Source organism: Typopeltis vanoorti, chromosome 22 (assembly GCF_054136105.1).
Source record: "Typopeltis vanoorti isolate ZY-2024b chromosome 22, IOZ_Tvanoo_1.0, whole genome shotgun sequence".
Taxonomy (NCBI): Eukaryota; Metazoa; Arthropoda; class Arachnida; order Uropygi; family Thelyphonidae; genus Typopeltis; species Typopeltis vanoorti.
The window spans coordinates 66816727-66844471 of NC_143570.1; the positions used below are offsets into that span (position 1 = coordinate 66816727).

The 27745-nt window shown below is 36.1% G+C and overlaps 1 protein-coding gene across 1 annotated transcript in view; it reads right to left on the reverse strand.

Moving 5' to 3' along the window:
- The window catches only part of LOC150094470 (UBX domain-containing protein 7), a 520016-nt gene that overhangs the window by 132170 nt on the left and 360101 nt on the right, over positions 1 to 27745 (reverse strand). The window lies entirely within an intron of this gene.

Below are 27745 nucleotides of genomic sequence, written 5' to 3' on the forward strand. Positions count from 1 at the left end.
CTCAAAGGGATTGAGTGTCAAGGGAAACTTTGCCATCCTTTTGTCATTGGTAGCATCTCTAAAAAGATGAGAATAGAGCGATTCCCTCTGGAATATCTAGAAGGAGGCAACGACATAATTAATCAAGTCTTTTCGAAATGGGGAACCGTATGAGATGTCCAAGTAGGCAAAGACGCTGACTACCCTGAATGGATGTCGGGGGAAGTCACGTTCTCGTTAACGATGAAAACAGAAGTTCCGAATTTTGTAATTATCAGATCGGCCAGGGTAATGGTGAGTTACCCGGGAGTGAAGAGGCAATGTTTTAAATGTGGAGCCCTGACTCATCTCGGGGCCCAGTGCCCGAAGTTAAAGTGTAAGAACTGCTTAACAGCGGGTCATACACTAGCACAGTGCCAATCGGCATGCCTAAAATGCGGCATTAAGAGCCATAAAATACACACCTGTCCGGACAGAAATCTGGCCGAAAAATTGGGAGGCACTATTATGCCCAACATGGAAACAACAGCCCAAAATGTTATTGGCGCAGAATCGAATGAGTTCCCCACCCTGAAGGCCGCGCATGAGGGAACAACAAAGAATCATGCCGCCACCTCCGAAACACTGCCAAGTACACCAGTGGAGAAGCCTGTAACCAGGAGAGATGAAGGGCAGGAGGAACTGGCCACCGATCAAACCGCCACTACAGACGTAGCAACCGAAAATAACCAGCAGCACCCACAAAACGGAACTATCGCTGCAGTCACAATAGACGAGGACGCGGAGGCAGTAGATGTGGAAATCAACAATGCAGAAACCACATAAAAGAGGCCAGCCAGCCCTGAAGAAGTAAATATTCAAAAATCGAAACAAGGAAGTCCAGCACAAGTTGGAAATATAAAGTCAACTTCAGAACCCACAAAGTTCCCTCATGCAAAGGCCAATGCACCTATATTGCATCTTTAAAAAGATTTCCCCGAGGAGGCAGCGAGACTACGAAAAGCAATAGAAACATTCGGAGACATTCAACTGATACTCACAGGACAAAACGGGCCAAGAGTCGTCAGTGCAGAATGGAACGACGTGTTTGTCGATAATATAGATGAAATCACTCCTGAAAAGATCATTGGTCTTATCGATGCAGAGGACGACGTGGGACTAGCACTGCACAGAGGCCTCTACATGCTAAACCACGTCCGTGGAGACAAATTAGCAGATCTCATCATTAAAACCCACAACAATAGACAGCAGGAGGATTTAAACCTCGCCTAACAAGTCAGTCGACTCCTAGTATCGATCTGCCAGAGCGGGAAAAAAAAAAAAAAAAAAAAAAAAATTCTAGTTTGTTTTTTCTTCTTTTTGTCCTCTTTCAGATTAGAATTTTTGTTAAAAAAGGTCTATGTCTATTCCACACAGGAGGGGGTATCCTGAGTACCTGGGCTGCGAAGGCTTACACCAAGGCGGTGCAGCTCCTTGTGGGCTGCATCACCCAGGCCAGGCTCTGCCCCCGCTCTTCTCAGTATTAAACTGGTCATTCAGGTTGAAATTTCAGAATTTACCTAGTTTCTTACAAATTGTTATATGTAATTTTTAATGTTATTTACTAGTTCCTCTTTTTCATGTGGTGCTTCTTTCATTTGTTTTTCCCCACTTTCCTCGGGCAGACACCTGAAGAGGTGACTGACCGGGGAAAGCTGAAAAGAACGGATGGAGGGAGATAATGTCGGAGATCTGCTTGGTGCTAACATTTAAGTCAGGCCAAGTAGATCGACTGAGGCTTCTTTTAAGTATCTACTACTATCCACTCTATCTTTTCTCCTCCTCTCTCAGCACAACTTTTTTTTTAAATCTAAAGAGGCCAGTGATGAAAGGCATGAACTCCCATTCTACCTCAATAAAGGTCGAAACTAGTCTGGGTAGTGGCCCTTCCCTTAATGCATAACATTAGACATATCTGCAAGGAAATGTGTTTTGCATTATAGGAGATACTGAGACAGGAGTGTTGGTATCTTGCTCCACCTTTGCAACGAGTTGCCCTGGTGTTGTATACCACCTTACCCTAGTCCTGAAGATACTTTCAGGCACAAACTTTGTTTGCTCACACTTGGATAAAGGATTAAACTAAATTTATTATACTCTAACCAAGTGAAAAATAAACTTTCAACAACAAACAGTAAGTGAGGAAGAAGTAGGAAGCTAATTATTTCTCTTAAAGTCCTGATGGTGCCCTCTAGCGGGCAATGTTGGTATTCTTGGACGATTGGGCTGAAGGTCTTCTGATGTAGGTTTCCCAAATTTGAGGAAGTCTCATGCAGCCAAATTTGTTGAGGTTTGGATCGTTTCTTAGGGCTGAAGCTGATTCCATGAAAAGCCTTTCATATCTGTATTTGCTATGGTGTATTATCCTGGCTTTCTTCCACCGTATTCTATGGCAGGTATCCAGAGCATGCTCTGGTCTAGCTGAGTGGCTGTATTGGTGAAAACGGATGTAGTCCTTGTGTTCTGAAATTCTGATATTTGCTGTCCTGCCTGTTTGGCCAAAGTAGGACAGCTTACAACTGCATAACAACTGGCCAAACAGGCAGGACAGCAAATATCAGAATTTCAGAACACAAGGACTACATCGGTTTTCACCAATACAGCCACTCTGGTCTAGCTGACCATGCTCTGGATACCTGCCATAGAATACGGTGGAAGAAAGCCATGATAATACACCATAGCAAATACAGATATGAAAGGCTTTTCATGGAATCAGCTTCAGCCCTAAGAAATGATCCAAACCTCAACAAATTTGGCTGCATGAGACTTCCTCAAATTTGGGGAACCTACATTAGAAGACCTTCAGCCCAATCACCCAAGAATACCAACATTGCCTGCTAGAGGGCACCATCAGGACTTTAGGAGAAATAATTAGCTTCCTACTTCTTCCTCACTTACTGTTTGTTGTGCCTGCGTGTATGTGTCTTGTACTTAAGTTCTTGAAAATGGCAACGTGACGTTGCCGAAATAAAGAAATATATTAAAATTTAATTTAATGTATATCCTAGTACGTTGTAATTTCCTTAAATTATATAGTGAAAATGCATAGCCAACGTCTAAGCCTTTCCACGAGAATTTATTATAATTAAATATCTAATCATAACTAAGGTAACTAAATTGATCATATTTTTTCCAAGTCTGTTAATGGTACTAATAAATGTCCTGCTAACTTTTTAAACATTAAAATATGATATAGGGATTGTTTTAGTGAAAACACAAACATAAGCAGCACTGGCTGTTCTTTACTATGATAAATTTTTTTTTAATTGTTACCCACACTAGGAAGTTCAATTTGCCCTGTTTATAGCAATATTATCAATGTCATATACCTCTTTAGAGGAAATAAAAAAATAATAAAACTGATATGAAGCCAATGCTTAGAAACAGGAGAAATTTAAAAAAAAAAAAAAATAAATTAAAATAAGCAGATACCTCCAAATGCAGATCAACATTTTACAGTGAAAGGTAGATATGGAAACATCTTTACCTATCAAACAAACTGAATTCAGAGAACATATGGGTGAAAAGATTGCCAAGCCCTGTCATTAATTTCATATTCAGCGTTTAACTTGGTTTTCTTTCTATTTTTCTGGTAGTGAACTGGGTGAAAATCGAGCCCAAAAAGTCTAAAATACCATTAACCTTGGCCATGTAAACCTTATATGCAAATCTCTGTATTAGAATTTGGTTAGTATCTTAAAAAAATCAAATTGTCCACTTGAGGGAGGAGCAATTTAAATTTGTACTACTGCTAAATTTAATAATTCACTATAAAGCCTATTTCCATAATTTATCATATTCATAAAATAATCTATTATAGTGATATAACAAAAGGCTTAGGTTGGTGATTATTTATAGCAGTACTTCATGATATAGAACAAAAAAAAACTTGACTAAGCTCCAATATTTCCAAACATATATTCTAAAATTAGTCTTCAGATATGTAGCAACTTATACAGCACTGTCGTCTTCTTCCATTTAATCATATGTGATGGGGTATCTAGAGTATGGTCTGCCAGTCCTGAATTACTATACAGCATAAGCAAGTTCTGAGATTATATATATATATATATATATATATGATAAACTTTTGTTCAGAATACCCTGGATATAAGAGATATGAGAATAAAAGTTGCTATGATATTGTATGTCAGGTGTTGGAAGATGCAGTTATTTTGTCTTTTAAATTGGGTTGTAGCAACAAGCTTAGAAAGTTGGGATAAGAACTGTGTATTAGAATATTAGCACTAGCTCTATATGCAAGTTCTTTCAGGATCCATACTGGTGCAATGGATGTTGGTATGACTTATGTAAGTACCTTAGTGTGTTTACGTTTTCTATAAAAATAAAGGAAGGTGGATCATTTTAGAAGACATGTAACTAATGTGTCTAGAAAGGAAAATTTGTTATTATTACTATTATCATATGGTTATCTCCATGTAGTCCAAATACTCAACATAGGAGACCTGCACAAACCTTTATACACACAATACCATCAGATCTCTCTTCTTAAACTCATTTCCTCCAAGGGTATGAAATGACATTTCATACCCTTGGAGGAAATGACATTACATTGCAAAATACATTACACTCTGTCACCAGAAAAATTCTAGTCTGCACACCCTTATCAACACACTGATACACAACTTCCAGGGATGTCCTCTAGTCTTGCTCTATTGTCATTATTGAAAAACTTTCTTTCTGACACTCTTATAGAACCACTTTAATAACTTATAATATCATGTCCCTTCTTTTTCTCCTGTCAATCAAACTTTAAAACCCATACACCTTCAACATATTTCATTGGGAGGATACCACAGGCCTGTCACCATTCTCCACTAGCTGCTGGTCACCAAGAAACCCAGGTGTCCAAATGCATGCACAATAGTAAAGACTTGGCCAAATCATAGCTTTATAAAGAGGGTAATAACTTCCTATCTTTACTTGTTAGTGTGTTCATCAACATCCAGGTAACTCTCTGAGCTATTTTACCAACTTTTGCAATATACCCTCTGAACTTTTCAACCTGAAGTGCATAACCTTACATTCTGAAATATTAAATTGACAATCATTATATTTGCCCACAATGCCAATTTATTTAAATTATCCTGCAGGATAACTACATCACCTTTATCAATTATTGCCCTCCCCAATTTTGCATCATTGCAAATAACTGAATATTCCCCCTTAAATCTTTCCCAATATCATTAATATACAAATTAAAGAGTAGTGGTCCTAGCTCAGAACCCTAATGCACTCCACTAGAGATTCTCATTCTCCTAGATTCCACCCCGCCATATGTTACTCTCTGGCGTTTGTCAGCCACCCTTTATCCATGTTATCAGCTTCATATCCATTCTCATTTCCTCAAACTTATGAATTAGTTTTCCTTAGAGTATTCTGTCTCTGTATATGTAACTTTTAAACAAAGAAGCATCACAGTGCAGCCATTTCCGTTATCTAAATTTGCTGTCACTATTATAAAATGTGAGTGAATCAAGTATTGGTGTGAGTGGTGGTTAAGTACTGGAATTATTAATTCATCTGTAATTTGTAAAGTATTAGAGATATTAATTCACCTGTAATTTGCTACTTCTCTCTTGGAACCACCTTTATGAAATAGAAATATCTTACCTCTTTCCACCCCCTTGGATCCTTGCCAGAGATTTAGACTGAACAATTTCATCAGAAGCAAGGCCCTGCACATTCCATGTAGTATGCAGGCTAGCATACCATTCAGTCCAAATGCTTTATTCACACTGATATTTTTCAATATGCTAAGAACCTTCTCTTCATCTACCTGAATTCTGACATCAGAATTCACACCAGCAACTGCAAAATCTACACCTGAATGATATACCTTTGCAAAACGATCACTCAGCAAGTCATCTATTTCTTTATCTTTTCTATTTCTTTATACTATCATCATAAAGCCATAAATCCATCCATCCATATTTATTCTTCGTCTTATTTACTACACAATGAAAAAACTCTTTTGGATTTTCTTTAGCCTGCTTACCTAACTTTTCTCGTAATCTCATTTGGACTTTCTTACCATATTAGTCATCCTTCTTCCTTGCACTTTGTACTGCTCATGAGTTCTGATCATCTTCTCTTTATAAGCCCTCCACAATGTTTTGCAGCTCTTGCTTTATATCCCTACTCATCCACTAAATCCCCACTTGGTTAATCTTCTTGACTGTGCATATGAAGTCTAATGCTGCTTCTCTCAAACAATCCTGACCACTTCCCATGCACTCCTGACATTCTTTCCTTGTAGCTTCTCAAGCCATGATAGTGCTCCAAGATAACTCCTTAGTCTGTCATAATTAGCAGCTTTATAGTTCAACAAAAACCCTTTCAACCTTCCAGAACAAGAGTGGTCATGCACTCTTGCAGGGAGAGTATCTTGGTTATGGAAGCATCTTCTGAGGCTATTTCCAGTTCAGCACACTTGAACCCTTGGTCCTATCCATGACATTCAGTTTCAGGTAATTATCCCTTAACAACTGCATAAATTGCACTTCCATCTTACCACACCTCATTTCCTCTCCTCAATCTATATTCCCATACTTTAAGTATCCAATAGTAATTGCTCAGTCTGCACGCATTGTGCTAATCTGCTGATACATGGCATTCAATATATTTTGATCTATTGTCACATTAGCTAGCCCCAAATGAACCATCTTCCCCTAGACCTAAAATCCTCTTTAACTTCTAATTTTGTGAATGAAGTTCTTCAGCTATCATCAGCAATACTCTTGTTCTATACCTCTATCCTCCACCAAAATACAATATCCTTTACACTGTATCCTTGTAACTTGAAAGTTTATTTTTCACTTGGTTAGACTATAATAAATTTAGTTTAACCCTTTATCCTTGTAACTATATCATTTTCTTTCAACCAGGTCTCACTGATGCCTACAATTTTTGGCCAAGTTGATCTGACCAACACCAAAAACTCCTCACCTTTATTTCTGATACTTCTTGCATTTGTGTACATGCATTTCATTATCATTTCCTTGGACCCACAGTTACACTTGCATAATGGCATTACCGACCCATTCTGATTTGAACCCTGTGAAATTGCATGAAGTAGTGCATAATCATTTCTATACACCCACTCATCAGCCTTGGATGGCTGGACATACACTTGACTGCACCCCTAAAACTTCTAGTTTCCCTGAGTTTGTACTTTCAACCTCTCACTGAACATCTAACAACAAAACCATTCAAATAGTCCATCATGCATATTCAAGTCCTTTCATCCATCAAATACATACCATACATCTATAACCTGCACACCATTCCTAATTCTCAATCTTCTCAATGACTCATTTGCAATCATGGTCCTTCTTCTCGATTCAGTCCTGTCATACCGAAGCAGCAGACTCCCATTCTTTATATTCTCACTCTTCTTTTTCACTTCTATTAGCAATTCTTTCATATCTTCTCTCATTGTATATTACTCACCTTTCAAATCATTCATGTCAGCCAAAACAATCATTTTTTTTCACTTCTTCCCTTTGAAAACTAACAGCTTCTAACCTCCTTGGTCTTTGCACCTGGGAAACAATGCTTTCTTTATTTTCTCATTAAGTATACCTCTTAGCATAAAATCTCCATACAATACCTTCTCCTTACTCTCAGTTTCTAGTACTTTCATAAGCTTCCCAACTTTTTCTATCATTCTCCTTCCTGGTGTACTACACAGCAATGATTTCTCCATTCTCTTTAGTGCACATTTTGTCTGCCGAAGGTGGTGACGGCTGATGCTGCTTAAGTGCACAATTTCACTCCCTACTATAAATTATTAATTAATTACACTTTATCCAAGTGTAAGTAACAAAGTTTGTGTGTGAAGTAACTTCACAACTGGGCAACTCATATATAGAGGTTAATGAACTTCACATCACTTCCCTTAACATCCCATAATGCAAAACTATACGAGTTGCCTGGTTGCCCACTTGCATAAAGGGTTAAATCAAGAATATAACTTCTTGGCATCTTTAATTTGTAGAATAACCAAGTGGAAAAACTTTCAACACATTCACTCCTTACTGTCACCTTATTATCCACTTCTTTCATGCTCTCATTCATAATTCACACACTAGTATTCATTCCTTCCACATTTTCTACAACCCTTTTGGTATTTTAAGTTCGATATTTTACCTTAATACTAGTTGCTTCATTCTCCCACTCTCCACACTACTTAAATTTTTTGCACTCGTACACAAAACAATTTCAACGCTGTTGAAAGTTTTTTTCACTTTATTATACTATAAATTAAAGATGCCAGAAACCATGTTCTTGATTTAATCCTCTCTAAGTGTAAGCAAACTTTCAACATCTCTGATACAGAGAAATTTAATAATAAGATGATACACCTTTACTTGTATAGGAAATGTATGACTTCTGTGTTATCTTGCTTGGTATCCCTTCTGTGACTGGCTGCTACTGATGAGATCTCAATAAAGGTTAAAACTGGTCAAGAGTAGTGGCCCTTCTCATAATGCATAGCATTATACACATCTAAAAGGGAATGTGCTTTCATTATGGGATGTGAAGTCATTAGCCTCTGTACGATGTACGAGTAGCCCAGTCATAAAGATACTCCATGCACAAACTTTGTTTGCTTGCACTTAGATAAAGGATTAAACTAAGAATATAATTTCTTGGCATCTTTAATTGATAATTCTGACACTATCTCCACTCTCGTTTACATACCATAAACCATTCACTCTCAGTAATGAATGTATAAAACACACACTACATTGTACAAAATTCCTTTAACTCATACACATTGATGTAATGCAAAACACTTTCTGAATGATATCTCCTATTAAATTTTACACACACTGAGCTTTACTATCTAAAGTAAATAAAATAGTACCAAAAATAATTACTAAAATTCACTAAAATAAAAAAATTAAAAAACTCCTCCTGAAATACCAATTCTACTATTCATTCTGCTAGCACCACCTCTCCAGAGTTTCTTTTTCTAGTGTAAAGTGTATTTCTGACTGTTTAAATGTGCTAAAAATGTAACAAATGTGTATAAAGTCATTTTTTTCTATACTGTTTCCATACGTGAGAGATAAAAGAGAAAGGACCTATAAGCACATCATTGCTATATGTTGAATTCCTCTCCCCCCCCCCCCCCGGGATTGTAGTTGTTTGGAAATACTTCTTGAGGACATGTGTAAATGAAATAAAACAGGAGGAGGAAAAGTACAGCAAGTTCAATGTGTTTACAATTGCACAACAAAGGGGTGAAGGCCAGTTGTTGCTCTGGTATTAACAAGTGCAACAAAAGGAATGATGGTTGCTAGTTCAGCGGAGCAATGACCATTGAAGTGCCTGTAGAGTGAATCTGTAAAAATGGAATCATACATTAGCCAAACTGCTCTTCTCTAGACAGTGTCAAGAATTTTTAGAGATGTTCCACTGTAAACATGTGAGCAGCATACCCAAATAGAAAAATAGAATACAGGTAGCCCTCGACTTATGACGATTTGCACTTACAATGGCCAAAAATTATTATTATTAAAAATTCTCTAATTTAACTTTGCCGCTAGCATATACATACATATATCACATTGCTTTTGTATACATATCACAACGTCGCCATTAGTCAACAAGCAATGCCTATCACCAATAAGCAACAGACACTGCTATGATTCACCCACTTCTAACTTATCACAGCCTTTGGCACGTTAGTTGCTAATCAGCAATAGAAGTGTTCATTTCTCTCGTTACAATTTTTGTATCTCATTGTAACCCTATCATGTCCAGTAAGAGAAGTAAAACTACTGATGAAAATTCCAACATAAAAAAGAAGGCGAGGAAAGCTTTAAGTTTAGATGTTAAAATGAAGGTCATTTTAATGTTTAATTTTAAAATTTTAATATGACAAAGGAAAGAAAGTCAGTGAAATAGCATGAGAAGAAAAACTATCACATTCAACTGTTTTAACAATTATAAAAGATAAATCAAGAATAATAGATGCAGCTAAAGGGCAGTTAATATGAAATGTACAATTTTAACGAAAAAAAGAGCAGGGCCAATTCATGAAATGGAGAAGCTTTTAATGATATGGATAGATGATCAAATCAATGAGAGTATTCCTCTCAGTTTGTTTACAATTCAAACAAAAGCATGCAGCCTATTTGACAACTTAAGGAAACAACAAGAAGATAAATACGGCAAGCATACATTTAACGCTAGTAAAGATTGGTTTTATGCAAAAGCCTATTTAACTTAAATGACATACTAATAACGGGAGAAGCTGCTAGTTCCGATTTTGAATCTGCCAAAATTTTCAAGGAAAATCTGAAAGAGATGATAAAAAATGAAGGCTATTTGCTAGAGCAGCTTTTTAACATAGATGAAACCAGACTGTTCTGGAAAAGAATGCCAGAACGAACTTACATTCACAGAGAAGCCACAGCAGCATCTGGTTTTAAGGAATTTAAAGATAGGATGACGCTTCTTCTTGGAGGAAATGCTGCTGGTTTTAAATTAAAACCATTTCTTGTTTACCGTTCACAAAACCCCAGAGCTTTGAAAAACATTGACAAGAATAAATTGCCGGTTTAATACAGGAATAATCCTAAGGCTTGGATGACAACTGTTTATTTCGAAGACTGGGTCTTAAATTGTTTTATTCCAGAAGTATGTGCCCACTGTCTTGGAAAAAAAAAAAAAAAAAAAAAAAAAAAAAAAAAAAAAACATCCCTTTTAAAATTCTATTGCTCCTTGACAATGCCCCAGGACATCCTCTTCACATTGCAATTTGAATGAAAATATAAATGTGATCTATCTACCGCCCAATAAAACAACTGTGATTCGACCTATGGATCAGGGTTCGATTGCTACATCAAGACATATTAACCTGAAAACTACATTTTCTCAAGCAAACACAGCAATGGACAATGATGCTATAACATTATGCAATTTTTGGAAAAATTATGATATTAACCAATGTATCCAGAACATTGGAACTTCATGGAAGGAAGTATCAGAACAATGTATGCGAGGAATATGGAAGAAGGTACTACCGCAGGAGACATTCGAAGAGTACAATGAGCATAGTATGTTAGAACAAATTGGTGAAGAAATCGTTGAAATTGTAAGAAAATTGGATTTAGAAATCAATATTACCTTTATAGATGAATTATCAGATCACGATGAAGGTGAAATGACTGATCAGGACTTGATTTTTCAAAATGAAAGAGTTGTAGAAGAAAGGAATAATAAGGTAGATAAAGAAGAAAAAATCATTAAAAAAATTTACTGTAGAAGGATTTGCTGAAATATTTTCTAAACTAAATCAAGGACTTCTGCTACTCAAAATTATGGATCAAGACACTGATCGCTTCGTCAAAGTCGAAAAGAAAATTCGAGAAGCAATCAGATGTTATCGCAAAATATATGAAAAAAAAAAAAAAAAACCCAACAGACAGCATTAATCGATTTTCTGATTAAAAGAGCTACTCCCGATTGTGAGAAATAACCATACCGTCCAAATAAATGACAGTTACTCACCTGTTTAATTAAAGACACCGTTAATAAGTTTTTTGTTTATTTTTATGCTACCTAATATTTAATGAAATTTCAAATTAAAGTAAGTGCATCATTTTTGATATGTGTTTATGCATTTTTTTCTTAAATGTTTCTTAATTTTTTATGTATTTATATGTGTTAATAAATAATTTATAAATGTTTATGTAAGTTTATACATTTTTAACCGTTTTAAGTTAAATAGAAACCTAATTCATGAAAATATTATAACAGAAATCAAACAAATCAAGAATTAAAAAAAAGTCCTCGACTTACGACAAAACTAGTCTGGGTAGTGGCCCTTCCCTTAATGCATAACATTATGCATATCTGCAAGGAGATGTGTTTTGCATTATGGGAGATACTAAGATAGGAGCGATGTTAGCTTGCTCCACCTTTGCAACGAGTTGCACCACCTTACCCCAGTCCTGAAGGTATTTCAAATGCAAATTTTGTTTGCTCACACTTGGATAAAGGATTAAACTAAATTTATTATAGTCAAACCAAGTGAAAAATAAACTTTCAACATCTTTCTCTAAATCCAGAGTAATTTAATAAAAAGGTGGCACACGTTTGGTAACTCCTATAAGTAGAGATGACCTTGCTAATCCTTCAGCCTGGTATCTCCACTTAGGCCTGGCTCCCACTGAAGAGACCTCAATAAAGGTCGAAACTAGTCTGGGTAGTGGCCCTTCCCTTAATGCAAAACATTATACATATCTGCAAGGAGATGTGTTTTGCATTATGGGAGATACTGAGATAGGGGTGATCTTAGCTTGCTCCACCTTTGCGACAAGTTGCCCGGTGTTGTACCACTTTACCCCAGTCCTGAAGATACTTTCAGGCGCAAACTTTGTTTTCTCACACTTGGATAAAGGATTAAACTAAATTTATCATAGTGTAACCAAGTGAAAAATAAACTTTCAAGCCAGACTTATGCTACTCAAAAGTTGAAAAAAAAATAAAATAAATAAAAAATACTTTTCCTACATCTTAAATTTCTTTTGAATTCATTTCGATTATAATATCCATAATTATTCTCTATATTTCACTATTTAAAATAAGTTTTATATTTTCCCTAATTTTTATGCTGTATTTTTTTTAAATACAATGTTCTCTGTGAAATTAAACGAGAGTTCTGTTATATTGAAATGGAGGATATTATGGATTGATCTATATTTTATAGCCAATGTAGAAAGAATCTGAAGTTTCAAAAATTTACAAGTGAGCTTATGAGAACAAGACCGGAATCAAAGTTTCCTTTGCTTGGACTATTTACACCCTCCATGTAAAAAGAAACCAAACTTTTCAAAAATAGAAGAAATTAGTGGTACCACCTGTTGTATCTTTTTGTTGTCGAAAGTGGCAACCTTCATTAGTGTGGTGTCAGCTGTTTATGACATTTGTTTCATTAGAAGCCGAGTTATAGTGACAGCGTGTTTTGACGAGCGATTGGAAAATGAGTTTCAAAAAGAAAGCTGCGACTGACTTTTGTGTTAAACTTGGTAAAAGTTTTACCGAAATGTATCAAATACTTCAAAGAGCATACGGTGATGAATGCTTATCCTGTACTCAAGTTTAAGAGTGGTTTAAGCGATTTCAAAGTAGTCGTGAGATGCCTGAGGACGACGAAAAGCTGGGCAGTAAAAAAACTGGACTGAGCAAAGTTAACATCCAAAAAGTGTGATTTCATCAAAGAAAACACAAAATTGTCCGTGAGATTGATTGAAGATGAATTGGGAATTCCAAAATCAACTGTGTACAACATTTTCACTGTGAGTTTGGACCTTCGTAAATTGAATTCACGATTTGTTTCCCACTAGTTGACCAACGACCGAAAAATGCATCGAATTGAACACTGCAAGGAGCTCATTAAAACCGTTCAGAAGGACTCAAACTTCCTTGAAACGATTGTTACTGGTGACGAAACGTGTTGTCATCATTGAGTATGAGCCCGAAACAAAGCGCCAGAGTGCTAAGTAGGGACCACCAGAAGAGGGGGCATCTGAAAAAAAGTCGCTTGGAGAAGTCAAAAGATTCCAAGGGATAATTCCATTATTCACAAGGAATTCGTTTCGCTTGGCCAAATGGTCAATGGCGAGTTTTATCTCGAGGTTTTGAAGCAATTGATAGCAAGAATTCGCAACGTATGGCATGAATATCGTGATGAAGGCAGCTGGTCACTTTTGCACGATAATGCACCATCTCATCGTTCGAAGATTGTGAGACAATTTTTGAGCAAAAACCAAGTTTGTGTGTTGGATCACTCGCCATATTCACCTGATTTAGCACCATGTGACTTCTTTTGCCGATGAAAGGAAAGCGATACGACACCACTGAAAACGTTCAAGCGGCAGTAACCACGACCCTCAACCGTATCCCAAAAACCGATATAAAAAACTCATTTAACGAATTAATTGACCGTGCCAAACACTGTATGGAAGCTGACAGAGAGTATATTGATTGAAACAAATGATTTGAATAATTATAATTGGCCTATGTCTTGTTTTCTATCAAAAGTTCTGTTTCTTTTTGGACAGAGGGTGTAAACACAAACTCTGTCCACAACTTGTGTATTTGCATTTTATGAGTACGTTTTACTAGCCTGAAACACAAGGCTTCAAATTGACAAAGTTCAAAAAATTGGAGATAAAGTGCAGGAGTTACCTCTCCAAAATCTCTGAGGGATCTACAAGATCGCTCTTAATCTTAGTGAGTGACCCAAATCGCTACTAAACTAATCAAACTCTCACAGGTGGCTTCACTAAGTGGAAAAAAAAAACTCATCCAGTGCTGCACTAACCTATGTGAGAAAGTTAAATTCATCATAAGTGATTTCTTGGCAGGTGTACTATAAAATATTAAACTAGTCTTATATAAGATCTTGCTAGAGATGATATTCTAGATAATTATATCATAGCATAAATATGGAAATATACTGAAGTAAGGAATGTAGAATGATTTTCTTACTTTTGAACATTTACTATGATGTTATGTTCTTACAAACTCTCCAGTAAATTTTTGAATCTTATAGGTTTTCTTTCTGTATCTGGATATAAAATATGAATGGATCCATAATATCTTCCCTTTCAGTATCTTAAACTTGAAATGGTTTACTTAAAAATTTGATAGTTAGTATATTTAGAGAAATCAAAATGTTTTCTTTTCTTTTTTTTTTTTTATATATTAAAGAAGATCCAAGGTTATGTTCTTACAAACTCTCCAGTAAATTTTTGAATCCTTTAGGCTTTCTTTGAAATGTAAAATGAACAGATATAGGAGATATTAGATAAATGCTTATTTCATATCCATATATACACAGAAACTTGGAGAATTTTGAATAAAGCAGAGAGCTTATTAGAAGAGAACACAATCCTTGGCATTGGAATTACCTTAGCTTTTGCTACTGAAGAAACTTTCCAAGTGTCTTAAGTAGTGCATGAAATATGGATTGATCTGTTTATTTTACAATGGCAAAATGAATACATTTAGGCTCTTCTGTGATAATTACTCTTAAGCACTAACTGCTGTTCATTTATAAAAAATACAGTTCTCTGAAACTGAATGGCTTCAATAGTGAATGAGGATTCTTTTCATTTAATGGTTTCTGCCTGATCTCCAATGAGAGTCAACAGTTTGAAATAGCTGTCAGCACAGTGAAACCTTAATCAAAAGAACTAACAAAAAAAAAAGGGCATGTGGATGCCTTCACAGTGCAAGTTTTCAGTTGTGCAAGCTAAAGAATCTCTGATCGTATAGATTGCAATATAAGCACCTTGGTCAGTTTTCGAAACTTTCAGTTTCTTTATATTATTATTATTATTAAGAGAGACCTCCAGGAAGTAAGGGACTCATCGAAGGAGGCCACATACTAAACGCACTAGCTTATCATCCCTGTTCTGGAATTCATTCAAACAGCTTGTGCACATAACATCCAATGGCAATCCATTGGATGTTATGTATGATAATCACATACAATTCTATAAGAGAAAAATTTAGATCTCAACCCCTTCTTGGCAGCATTCATATTCAGTTTCCAAGGATGCCCTCTTGTCCTTTCTCCACACTCAGTAAAATGAAAACTTCTATCAAATGAAATCCTGTATGACTCTTTCAGAAGTTTCTAAGTCCCAATCATATCACCCCTCTTTCTCCTGTTTGCTAGTGTCTACAGTCCACAAATTCTCAATCTGTTTTCATACTCAGTATTCCACAATCCTGATATAATTTTTAACACTTTCCTTTGTACTCCCTCCAATGTATCAGAATCACAACAGAAACCAGGAGACCAGGCCTGCACATGGGTCAAGTGAGCTCTTATGAAGGCCTTGTAAAGAGGCAAAAATGAGAAAAATTTGTTTCAGCATTGAAATTATCTTTTGGGTTGTATTTATAATCTTTGCTATATGGCCCATGAACTTCAACTTCCTATCTACTAACACTCCAAGATCCCTAGCCTGATCAGTTTCCTCTAGCATAATTCCACCAATATAATGCAACATTGGATATCTAATCACACCAAATGCCTTTACATTTATTGACATTGGACTGACATCTATTTTCACATGCCCAGAATTCCAGCCTATTCAAATCATTCTGCAACTACTGAAATATCAGCCTGATTACCTGATTACCCTGATGATGCCTAACTGCATCATCATCAGCAAATAGTTGAATGTCGCCTGTCAAATCCTTCCCAATGTCGTTAATGCACAGATTGAATAACATTGGACCAAGGACTGATCCTTGTGGTACACCACTGGTTACCTTGAATCTTGCAGACTCATACCCCCCCATATAGGGTGACCAACTCTCCCATATTTCCTGGGAACTCCTGTATTTTAGCTAATTTTTTGGATCATCCCACCTCCCGTACTGATCTTCAAATACTCCCATATTTTTCATAATCAATCATTGTGGTTAATTTTTCAGTGTATATTATAATCATCATATACAATTTGACACTAATATCGATAGTTTGGAAAATTCTAATCGATACGATTCTGTTCCGGCCAATAAATATACATGGGTGTTCCGGCAAAGATGTTATATCATTGTGTTGATCTTGTAACCTTTGGAGCCATTTTAATAATCAATACCCATTCGGAATAATCAAATCATTGGTAGCGATTTTCAATATACACTTCCGGATTTTGTTTGTCTGTTTCCTATCTTGCGTTCTTACAAGCCATTGTGTCTGCATTCATTCCCAAAGTATTTTCAGTATCCTTGAATATCGAGTGCCATAGTATATTTTCATGATGGATAGTGATGGTGAAATGGAAAGTAATAATGTAAAAAGGCAACCAAAAAAGAAATGTAAATATTTGTGTGTTTATCTGAAGAAATGGGAAGAACAGTACTCGTGGCTAAAACCCGTGCCATCCAATGTTCACAAAGCTAATTGTACATTATGTAAAAGTGACTTCAGTATCGCCCATGGGAGATAATAATGACTGCAAGCAACATTCTAGCACTGAAGGACATAAATGGAGAGAGAAAGATGTGTAGACTTCTTTGAATTTGTACCTCTTTTGAGGTAACACAAGTAAGGACTTAAACAACACTGCAGGTGAGCTAGCATTAGTTTTTCACTGTAAAACACAACATCAGTTATAGAAGCATGGACTGCACAAATAAGCTACCAAGGGACAATTTCTATGACTCGAATTTGGCCAAGAAGATTTCATGTGGTCGAACAAAGGCAGAAGCAATTGTGAAAAATGTTCTGGCTCCAAGAAGCGTGCAGAACTTTATCAATGTTTTAAAAGATCCTTCAACAACCAGCAACTTTTTTCCAATCGCAACTGATGCCTCGAACCATAAAAATAGAAAGATGTTTCCTCTAGTTATGAGGTATTTTGACGTTCAGGTCGTCAGCGTAGCCAAGAATCCTAACTTGCACCCCCATGTCAACTCCGCCTGCCACTTGCTGTGTTTCTAATTACTTTTTCCAACACTAGATTGAAGAGAATCGGAGAAAGCCCATCACCCTGCTTCACACCAGCCTGTACTTGAAACGGGTATGAAAGGTCACCTTCTGCTTTCACTCTTGCTCTCAAACCAGCTACGCACTCCTGTGCCATTTTTCTGAGTTTTCGAGGAATTCCCAGCCCTTCTAACACCTGCCATATTTTTGGGTGTATCATTGAGTCATTGGCTTTAGAAAAGTCTACGAAAATATTATAAACTTCCCGGTCATATTCCCAGCACTTTTCAAAAACTTGGTGCAGCGTGAAGAGTTGGTCTACTGTAGAACGGTTCCTCTTGAAGCCTGTCTGGTAGTCACCAAGGCACTCTTCTGCACATGGTGTGAGGCGCATTAGCATGTTGTTAGACAGAACCTTGTAGCCAGTCGACAGCAGTGACATGTCCCTATAGTTGCCACATTGAGTCTTATCACCTTTCTTATATACTGGGGTGATCAGTGACTCCTTCCACTCGTCCAGCAGCCATTCTTCTCGCCAGATCATCAAGATGAGCTGGTGCAGCAGCAGGACGTCCCCACCATTCTGCAGGAGCTCCCCGGGTATGCAGTACACTCCTGGAGCCTTATTATTTTTCAGCATGCAGATAGCATGAGTAATCTCACTAAATGTCGGCTCTTCAATAAATGGCTCAGCAGTTTGATAAGGAGTATAATCCTCCGATATTGACGTTCAGCAAGTTCGCAAAATATCTAATATCTATGCCACCAAGTGAGAGCATATTTTGAGTTTGTTAATAGATTTCCACTATCATCTCTTATGGTTGCCGCTTATGTCTAGGCACCTCGCATGGCTTTGATCATCCGGTACACCTCCAAGTCCATTATTCATCACGCTATTTCTCTATATACTAGCCACTTTCTCATTAAGATACTTCCGCTTTTCCCTGCATAGACATGTATTTACCACTCTTCTCACCCTCTGATATGCAGCTTTCTTCCTGCTATCTGCTAGGTAGTTCAATAGTGTTTCCCTTCGTTTCGCTACAGCTTCTTCACACCGTCTATTAAACCATGCTTTTCTCCTCCTCTTTCTCTTTTCCACAGTTTTCGAGGCAGCCAACACAACCGTATTTTTGATGGTGTCCCATATCCCATCCAAATCATCCTCTTCCTCCTGTAACTCCCCAAAACGATTCTTCAACTCTAACTGGAAAGCCCGCTTGCCTTCCGCTGTTTTCAACTCGTCCAGGTCCCATGCCGATCATATGGTAGGACACGCAGGCTTCTGAACTGCAATTCTCTGCCTAAAATCGTAGGCTACCAGATAGTGGTCGCTATCTCCATCTGCTCCTCTGAAACTTCTCACATCCGAGATGGAGCTGTGGTGATGTCGATACACTAGTACATGGTCTATTTGGTTAGCTGTTCTACCATCCGGCGATCTCCAGGTCTGTTTGTGGACATCTTTATGCGCAAACATAGTGCTCTTTACAAAGCATCCCATAGCGGCGGCGGCAAAACTCGCAAGTCGGATCCTGTTATCATTGCACTCCTCATGTGGGCTCTCACTACCCACGAAAGGGCGCCACACACGCTCTCTCCCCAGCTTCGCGTTGCGATCTCCCACCACTAGCTTGACGTCATAGGACGGTAGATTATTACAAGTATGCTTGAGCTCTCTTCAGTAGGTGCATAACAGTTCACAATAGACACATTTTGAAAATGTCCCTTAACTCTAATAGTACACAGCCGATTGTTCACAGGTTTAAAATATTACACAAAAAGTTATCCCTAAAGGTATTCCTAACTAAAAACGTAGTTATGAGGGCTCTTCGTCCTTTGTCGTCACCACTATAGTATAGCGTGTACCCCTGATTGCAGGTCGAGCCTTGTCCCAGCCAACACGCTTCTTGTACAGCACAAAGTCCAATGTTATACTGTCATAAGACATTCATCACATTAAAAAGGGCTCCTTCTTTCACCAAACTACGCATATTCCAGGTCCCAAAACGATTAATAATCATAGTTGCAAAGGCGTCCAAAATTCCGAGGCTTCTGTGGTGCTTGTTTCGTAACCAATAGGGTTTTTACAGGAGGGGTGGTTGGCCCTTCGCTAACCCTCTCCTTATATTAGGATTCCTTAACTAAATTGAGACAGAAATTCTTAAGCAGTGGCATACAACAAAGTACTATAATAAGCTTCTACTCAAATTAGGCTTGGCTGCTTGCACATTCTCTACCACTACAGTTTCATAAAGTATACTCATTAAAAACCAATAGGCAATTTACACAAACCTATATGCAAGGTGCTCAACCTAAACATCATAATTTTAAAAGAAATACTCCTCAACAAAAATATTTCACTAAAACGCGTAAACAACTTTATACAGCTAAATCAACCACCAGCCACACGTCACAATTCTTATTCAGTTTGTGCAACAGCTCTAATACCTCCTCCTCGTACATCTGAGTTCCTTCATCCAGTGAAGAGGTAGCAGTGAACTCAATGTTACATATATCAGATTCGTAACTTTTGGCAAAATGGGCACTTATTACTAGAACAATCTCTTCTCCATCTGTCGCCTTCATGCCATCTATATTCAGTATAGTTATTCTTTTATATTCATTCTTTCTTTTCATACTCACTTAGCTTTTTATACAACAGTTAAGTGTTGTATAAGTCTGGTCCTGCTTATAATTTTTATAACAGACATCATAATTATGCATACAGTATTCCTTCCACATTCTTTTCTTATGACTCTCTTGGTTGATAAGATTACACATCTATTTGACTCCTACCCTATTGATTCTTCGAATTCTCAGGATAAAATTCTGATATTGCACAGTAGTGGTGGCTCTTAAAAATTTGTAGTGGTGGGGCTGTAGCAATAAAAGTAAAAAAAATCAACATGGATTGAAAAAATTATATCATTAATAAAACTAAAATACAACAAAAATTTAATAATATTTAACAGAATTCTTCTCTTCATTCATTTCTACAAAGATATAAATTAAATGCTAGAATTAAATAGAAAAAAGAAAAACCACACAATATTTACCTATGACAATGACATTAATTTGTGTTGTTTGTGCTCGTGTAGTAGCAACATATCTTGGGCAGCAATGCTACCAGCCCAAACTGCACATAAATCACACGTTGCCCCCACTACATTATCCCCACTAGGTAGTGGTTTGGTGCAAGTCTGCACTGAATGCAGCTTGCATTGAGTGCACTAGCCAATACTAGCCCTAGCCCACACAGCACATTAACTATTGCTACAAAATGAATTACATAAAATACTATGGAGCGATATTGCATGACAAATAAGAAAATAGCAGTTTTTAGATAAATATATAAAAATTTAAGAACAGCGATAATAAAACAGGAACTTTCATTTTATACTGGAGGGGGCTGCAGTCCTTATGGATGAGCTATTCTTCCCATCCAGTAACTATTCAGCACGTAACCTTTTCAGAATAGAACATTCATAAGCTTACTCACTTCCCTGAGTACTGCATGATCACTCTCACCAACCAGAGGCAGAATTGTTGCATCTTTAACTAAAACACCCTCTGCTGCTATAATCAAATCTTATCCTCTCTGACCTTGAGTTCCTTCTGTCACGTGCTACTTGAGCAAGTTGTCATGCAATAGCTCAATAACTTCACCTTCATTTTTCTCGTGAGATTTTATTGCCACCAATCAATGTTTGGATAATTAAAGTTCCTGATTATGATTACTCTTTTCACACTCATCGTCTTTATTTGGTGATGCATTTCTTCATCCCTAGCAACCGATCCATCAGGTCTGTAACAACACTCCACTATATATTTGATCTTGTCAGATTCATGATGTCTCTGATTAGTTGGCCCTTTGTGTTCATCATTCATAGCACCTCTACATTTGTTATTTTATCTCTCCATGAGATCTTGAGAACTCTTCTTGTATTCTTCTCTATGTCCATTTATCCAAAATCCAGTTTTCACATCCATAATTTAAGACTGACCACACGTATGTTTTGATTATTCTTAGTTTTGTTTTGCTGTCAGTATCATTTCTGAGGATGTATCCATTATTCCAAAAGCTGCTTTTGCCTTTCGGATTCTGGTTTGTATTTCTTCTTTCCTTTCCCCAGATTCAATATACATCCAAGGTCTAACAATTCTAGTTTGTTTTTTATTGTACTTCCTTTATTTATTATCAGGTGCTTGGTCTTTTTAAGGTTTAATTCAATTCCATAATCCTTTCCATTTTGGATTATATTGGTTAGCATTTCTTCCAATCCTATTTGAATTAGCTATGAACACAGTATCGTCAGCATATCTTATATTATTTATGTATTTTCCATTGATTTTGATTCCTATTTCTATTTCCTGTATGTTCTTCATTATGTTCACTATATATGCTAAATAATACTGGGGAGATTACACATCCCTGTCTTACTCCTCTTTTAATGTTCACAGTCTTCTCATCTCCTTGTAAGCCAGCTTTCAGTCCCCAATATAGTTGTGAGATTATTTTCAGGTGTTTTTTTGCCAATATCATACTCTTTAAGGATTCCTAATAATTTATTATGTTATGACTCTGTCAAATGCCTTCTGGAAGTCTATAAAGCATAGACGCACTGATCTGCCCAATTCAGTTGTTCTTTCAGTTATACAATATAGGTTCCAGGCAGCATTTATTGTTCCTTTTCCTACCAGAAAACCATTCTGTGCTTCACTAATTTGGTTCTTTATTTTTGCATGTTGATTTTTTATTATATTCAGTATGATCTTAGATGTGTGCAAGATTAGACTTAAAGTTCTATACTCTTCACATCTATATGTGTTGTTGCTTATGGGGATTGGAATGCAGACTGATTTCTTGAAATCCTGTGGTATCTTCCGTGTGTTGCATATTATAAAGAACCCTGTTCTTTAGAATGTCTCTCAAACAATTCTTTCCATCTTTTTCCAAGTTTTTAATTATTGTTATTATTAAAAGACACCTCCATGGAGTCAGAGACTCATCGAGGGAGGCCACATACTACACACACAAGCTATTCTTGAATTCATTCACACTGCTTGCACTCACAACATCCAAAGGCAATCCATTCCAATCATGCACCACCATCTGAGACAAAAATCTAGCCCTCACACCCTTCTTAGCGGCATTCATTCTCAGCTTCCAAGGATGCCCTCTCATCCTTTCCCCCACCCTCCATAAATTGAAAAATTTCATCAAATTGAAATCCTGCACGACCCTTTCAGAAGTCTGTAAGTCTCAAACATAAGTCTTACATGTGTAAGTCTATATCTCATATCACATATTATTTCTGCCGGTATGTTATCCTCTCCTGGCGTTTTCCCCATTTGGCAGGCTATCTATTGCATTTTCTATTTCTTCATCTAGCAGTTCTGGTCCTTCATTCCCTTCTTCAACTTTAGGGATTTCTGATCTGCTTCTGTCATCATATAGTTCTGCAACGTATTCTCTCCATCTATTATTAACATCTTCAGGCTTGACAACTTTTCCATCTTTTCCTTTGATTGATCCTTTAACATGATTTTTCTTATTGTCGAGTTCTTTAATTTTGTTATATTTCTCTGTAATTTTATTTTCTTTGTTTAATTCTTCTGTTTCTTTACATTTTTGATTGATCCATTCTTGTTTTAATCTTTTACATTCGTCTTTAATTTGCTTATACAATTTCTTATATTCTTCTTTGTCCTTTATTTTTTACTTTTCTCCTTTCCTTCATTAAGTCAAGTATTTCCTCTAGCATCCATGCTTTTTTTTTTCCTGGTTCTTTCTTTTTTACCAATAACTATTTTTTGCTGTACTAACTATCAGTGGCACACCCAGGATTTAATCAGGAGGGAGTTGAATGGATAAAAATATTTTTAATGCAATGAATTTGCATTAAAATTATTTTTATCCTTTCAACTAAAATTTGTTAAATTTCATTCATTCAATAAAATTCATTAGGTGATTATAAAAATTTATTTAAAGAATAAAATCCAATCGAAGCTCTTGAATTATTTCAGTCATGGTTACATTAATCTCTGTGTGCATATGCAGCAAAGCCAGTCCATTCAATCGTGAGTGTGTCACGTTAGATCTTAAATAGGTTTTTAAAAGGGGTAAGATAGAAAATGACCTTGCCCACGTAAATATGACAAATCGATGCCATAATTATTTAAGCTTTCTAATATTTTGGCAGGTAAGTTTTTTTTCCTGTAGTGCTTGTTACAGGAACAAATTGTAAAAATTGTTCACAAACTTTGTTGTCATTTTCTTCATCTATATATCTGGTACACAAGGAAAGATGCTCAGTGGCAAAAATGTCACAAGATTCACTGGCAAGAATTTGAAAAACATTTTGCCAAATTAATTTTTTTGACCAAACGGTTCAAAATGATTTCATTACATGCATTTAATAATTTGATTTAATATGTTCCAGCTAATGTAGGTAGCGTTTTTGGCAGAATGTTTAAAATGTTCAGCCAAGTTTTCATTGCCCGCATCGTTTCTCATTCTTAACAAAGCTTGAAAATTGCCTTCATTGGCGATTGGCTCCTGTTCAAATGAAAATTCTCCATAATCACAATGTTCTCTCAAGGGTATATTTTGCCGACCACATACAATTACTGTTTTTATAATCGGCTCTAATCATTTCCAATTAACTGCAGCTTGTGATGCACTATCTACATCAATTTGTCGATTGATTGGAATACATTTTCCATTCTCGAATATTGTTTAGACTTTCGTATGATATTTTGTTTTTCGATGATTATTAAATTTCTCAATGGCTTTATTCCAATTATTATAAACTTGCATAATTAACTGCCCAGGTACTTCAGATTTAGATTTTCCAACATTAGCAGGTGCAAAAAACACACAATATTTACAGTACACACTATTTTCAACTTGAGATTACACAAGCCATGTAAATTTTTCAAACCATGTGTATTGAAAACTGTGGTTGTGAATTGTAGCACAGGTTGCAGGAAAATTAAAATTTGGTTCTGGTTTCCACAACTTTTTCACAATATCTAAATTATTGCCAGAATTAAATGTTTGTTCTTTCAACAATGTGATGTTGTGAGAATTATTAATAACTGAGGAAGGACTTTCTTCTGGATAATTCGATGGTTTTGTCTGACCTACGACTGGGGAAACCGAATCCAAATCGGTATTGAATATTAATAGCGCCAACATTGCTACTAACATTTGAATCATCCTTTTTTCGGTTTTTTTTTTTTTTGAAACAGTTCAATAACATACTCTGTGTATATTTTTCAGCAATAATTTGAAGCACAAAATCCAAAAAAATAAAATAAAATCTTTTACAAATTTAACTTTAAAAATGCTATTGAAGAATTTACATACGGTAAAGGTTACTCTTCAGAGATGGAAAGCTAAGTTTCAAGTTCAAGACATGCTTTTCAACAAACTTAATGTAAAATAGCACAGAATATGAGCGTATCACACACAACCTATGACTGAGCATCTGCAATGATTCACCAATACATGATAGCTGTGATCCACTCTGGCCTGGCTTGGACAGCTAAAGTACAGTGTTTTTCACCCTTTCTAAGCCCAAGGACCAGTAAAATGCCTAAAACACTAAGTTATGTAATTTTTTTTAAAAACGTATGTGGGGATTACCAACATTTGGGAAAAACTGTGCCATTTATAACATAATAAATCTAAAAGCATGTTTTGAATATATGTGGGGATTACCAACATTTGGGAAAAATTGTGCCATTTATAACATAATAAATCTAAAAGCATATTTTGAATATATATGGAAACATAATTAACTTGGAAGTAAACGATTAAAAGTGTATCATCACTGAACAAAATTTTAATTTTTATTAAACAAATAAATAATATGATATAATTATGTTACTACTTACTTTTAATGAGATGGATGAGCTTCTTGGCATTGCAGAGTTGCTGAATATCTGGCTCAATATTGGTCAACTTCAATTGAAGATCAGCACACACATGCACGCACGCACACACACAGTCGAATTCTGTATTTTGTTTTTATTTTAAGGAGCGATGAAAATCCTTTCTCATAAAGATAGGTTGCAGAAAACTGCATGACGATTTTTGATGCTTCAGATAATTCAGGAAATTCACTTCTCACTGAAGGTGAGTTCCAGAACCACGATCGCAGAAGTGCATTTTAAGCCCACTGTCACTTGAAAACTCAATTAGCTGCTCTTTTTTCGATAACGAAAGGGTGTTTCTCGTGAAATGGATCGTGAACCCACAGAAATTTCTTATAAAAGTTATTTGGAAAATATGTTTCCAAATTCTGTTTCAGAGTTTTGAGGTGGACACAAACCCTTTCCCAGTGGTTAAATTCTAAACTAATAAGTTTTGGGGCCCTATACAGAATAACAATTGTATTTACCTTTTGAATACTATCTGGGGAAGCACCAAACCTCCCCGTCCCTTTCATCACATGGTCGTAATCAGGCTACTGATTTCATATACACATTCAAAACTGTAAACAATTGTTAAATAATAACACAATAATGTAGGCATAATTACCGGAAAGGGAGAAAAGTCACAAAACAGAAGAATGTTCCTACAAAATAACCAATTATATTTACCTTTGAATGTGATCCACTGATCGAGCGTCCAGCATGTCAGCAAATCTTTCCTTTCGTTCAGCGTATTAATATCGCATTGCAACTGATGGGAAGTCTGTGTTTCTGTGGATTCGTTACAGACCTCTTTCTCTTCAGAAACTACACAAAAACTGTCATTCTTCTTCTTCATGTAGCTTCCTTAGTGAGAGGGTGCAGCACCATGTCCTTCCAGTTCTCTCTGTTGGTGGCTTTCCTTTTTGTTTCTGCATAGCCATGTGATCCTGTCCATGATCTTATATCTTCAAGCCATGTCCTTCGTTTATTGCCTCCTGATCCTTTTCCCATAATTTTTCTTTCTAAATCTGTTAGTATCCTCTGTCTTGCTGAACCTCTCAGTACATGTTCTGCCAATCTCATCTTTCTCTGGATCATTTCCTGTAATAAAAACCTCTGTGTTCTCATTCTCTGTAGGACATCTGTATTTGTCACATGTTCTGTCCATGAGATTTTCAGAGATCTCCTAGCACCACATTTCAAAGGCCATTATCTGTTTCCTTACTCTTTTCTTGAATATCCAAGTCTCACTTCCATATGAAATTGGCCACACACAAATGTTCTTATCATTCTTTTCCTTGTCTTGATACTCACAGAACTTCTGAGCAAATATTTATTTTACCAGAATGCATCTTTAGCTATGGCTGATCTTATTTTTATTTCTTTATCTTGCTTTCCACCTGCGGTAAAGTAGGTGCCTAAATATTTGTATTCTGTTGTATGTTCAAATTTCATATTGTTTATGAATATTTCTGGCTCGGATCTGCTTTTTTTTTGAGATTTTTATAAATTTCGTCTTTTTTTGCATTTATATCTAATTCAAATTCTTTACCTTCTTCAATTAGTAGCTGCAGTAATTTGATTAATTTGTTTCTGTTTTCTGCTATTAGAATGGTTTCATCAGCATATCTAAGATTGTTGTATTTTATACCGCTGATACTAATTCCTGTTTTTTGTTTTTCAATCGTTTTCATCACTGTCTCACTGGTGAAAGCATACAACCTTGTCTAACTCCTCTTTCTATTTTCACTACAGACATCTCAGAGTTAAAAGCTGCATTTTCTGTTTGGTAAATCATTTTTATAATCTAAATGTAATATATTGTCATTTTATTGAACATTTTATTATATATTGATTATATTTTATTTTATAATATATTGAACATTTTATTATGTTTTACCTGGTCAAAAGCCTTCTGAAAGTCTATGAAGCATATGTAAATGTTCCTATTTCTTTCAATTGATCTATTAGTATTTTTAGTTCCAGGATAGCATTAATGGTTCCCATTCCTCTTCTGAAGCCTTTCTGTTATTCACTCAATTCACCGCTTATGGCTCTTTCAATTTGTTTGTTAACAATGGTTAAAACAATTTTAGATGCATGGGATATTAGGCTCACAGTTCTGTAATCTTCGCAATTTTGTGCATTCTTTTTCTTTGAAATTGGAATGCAGATAGATGGTGTAGAAACTTCAGGTAATCTTATTGTTTTATAGATGTCCTGAATGGATTTCACTAAATAGTTGTTGTTTTTGCCAGTCAAAGCTTTCAGCAGCTTAGCCAGGATATTATCACATCCAGGAGATTTATT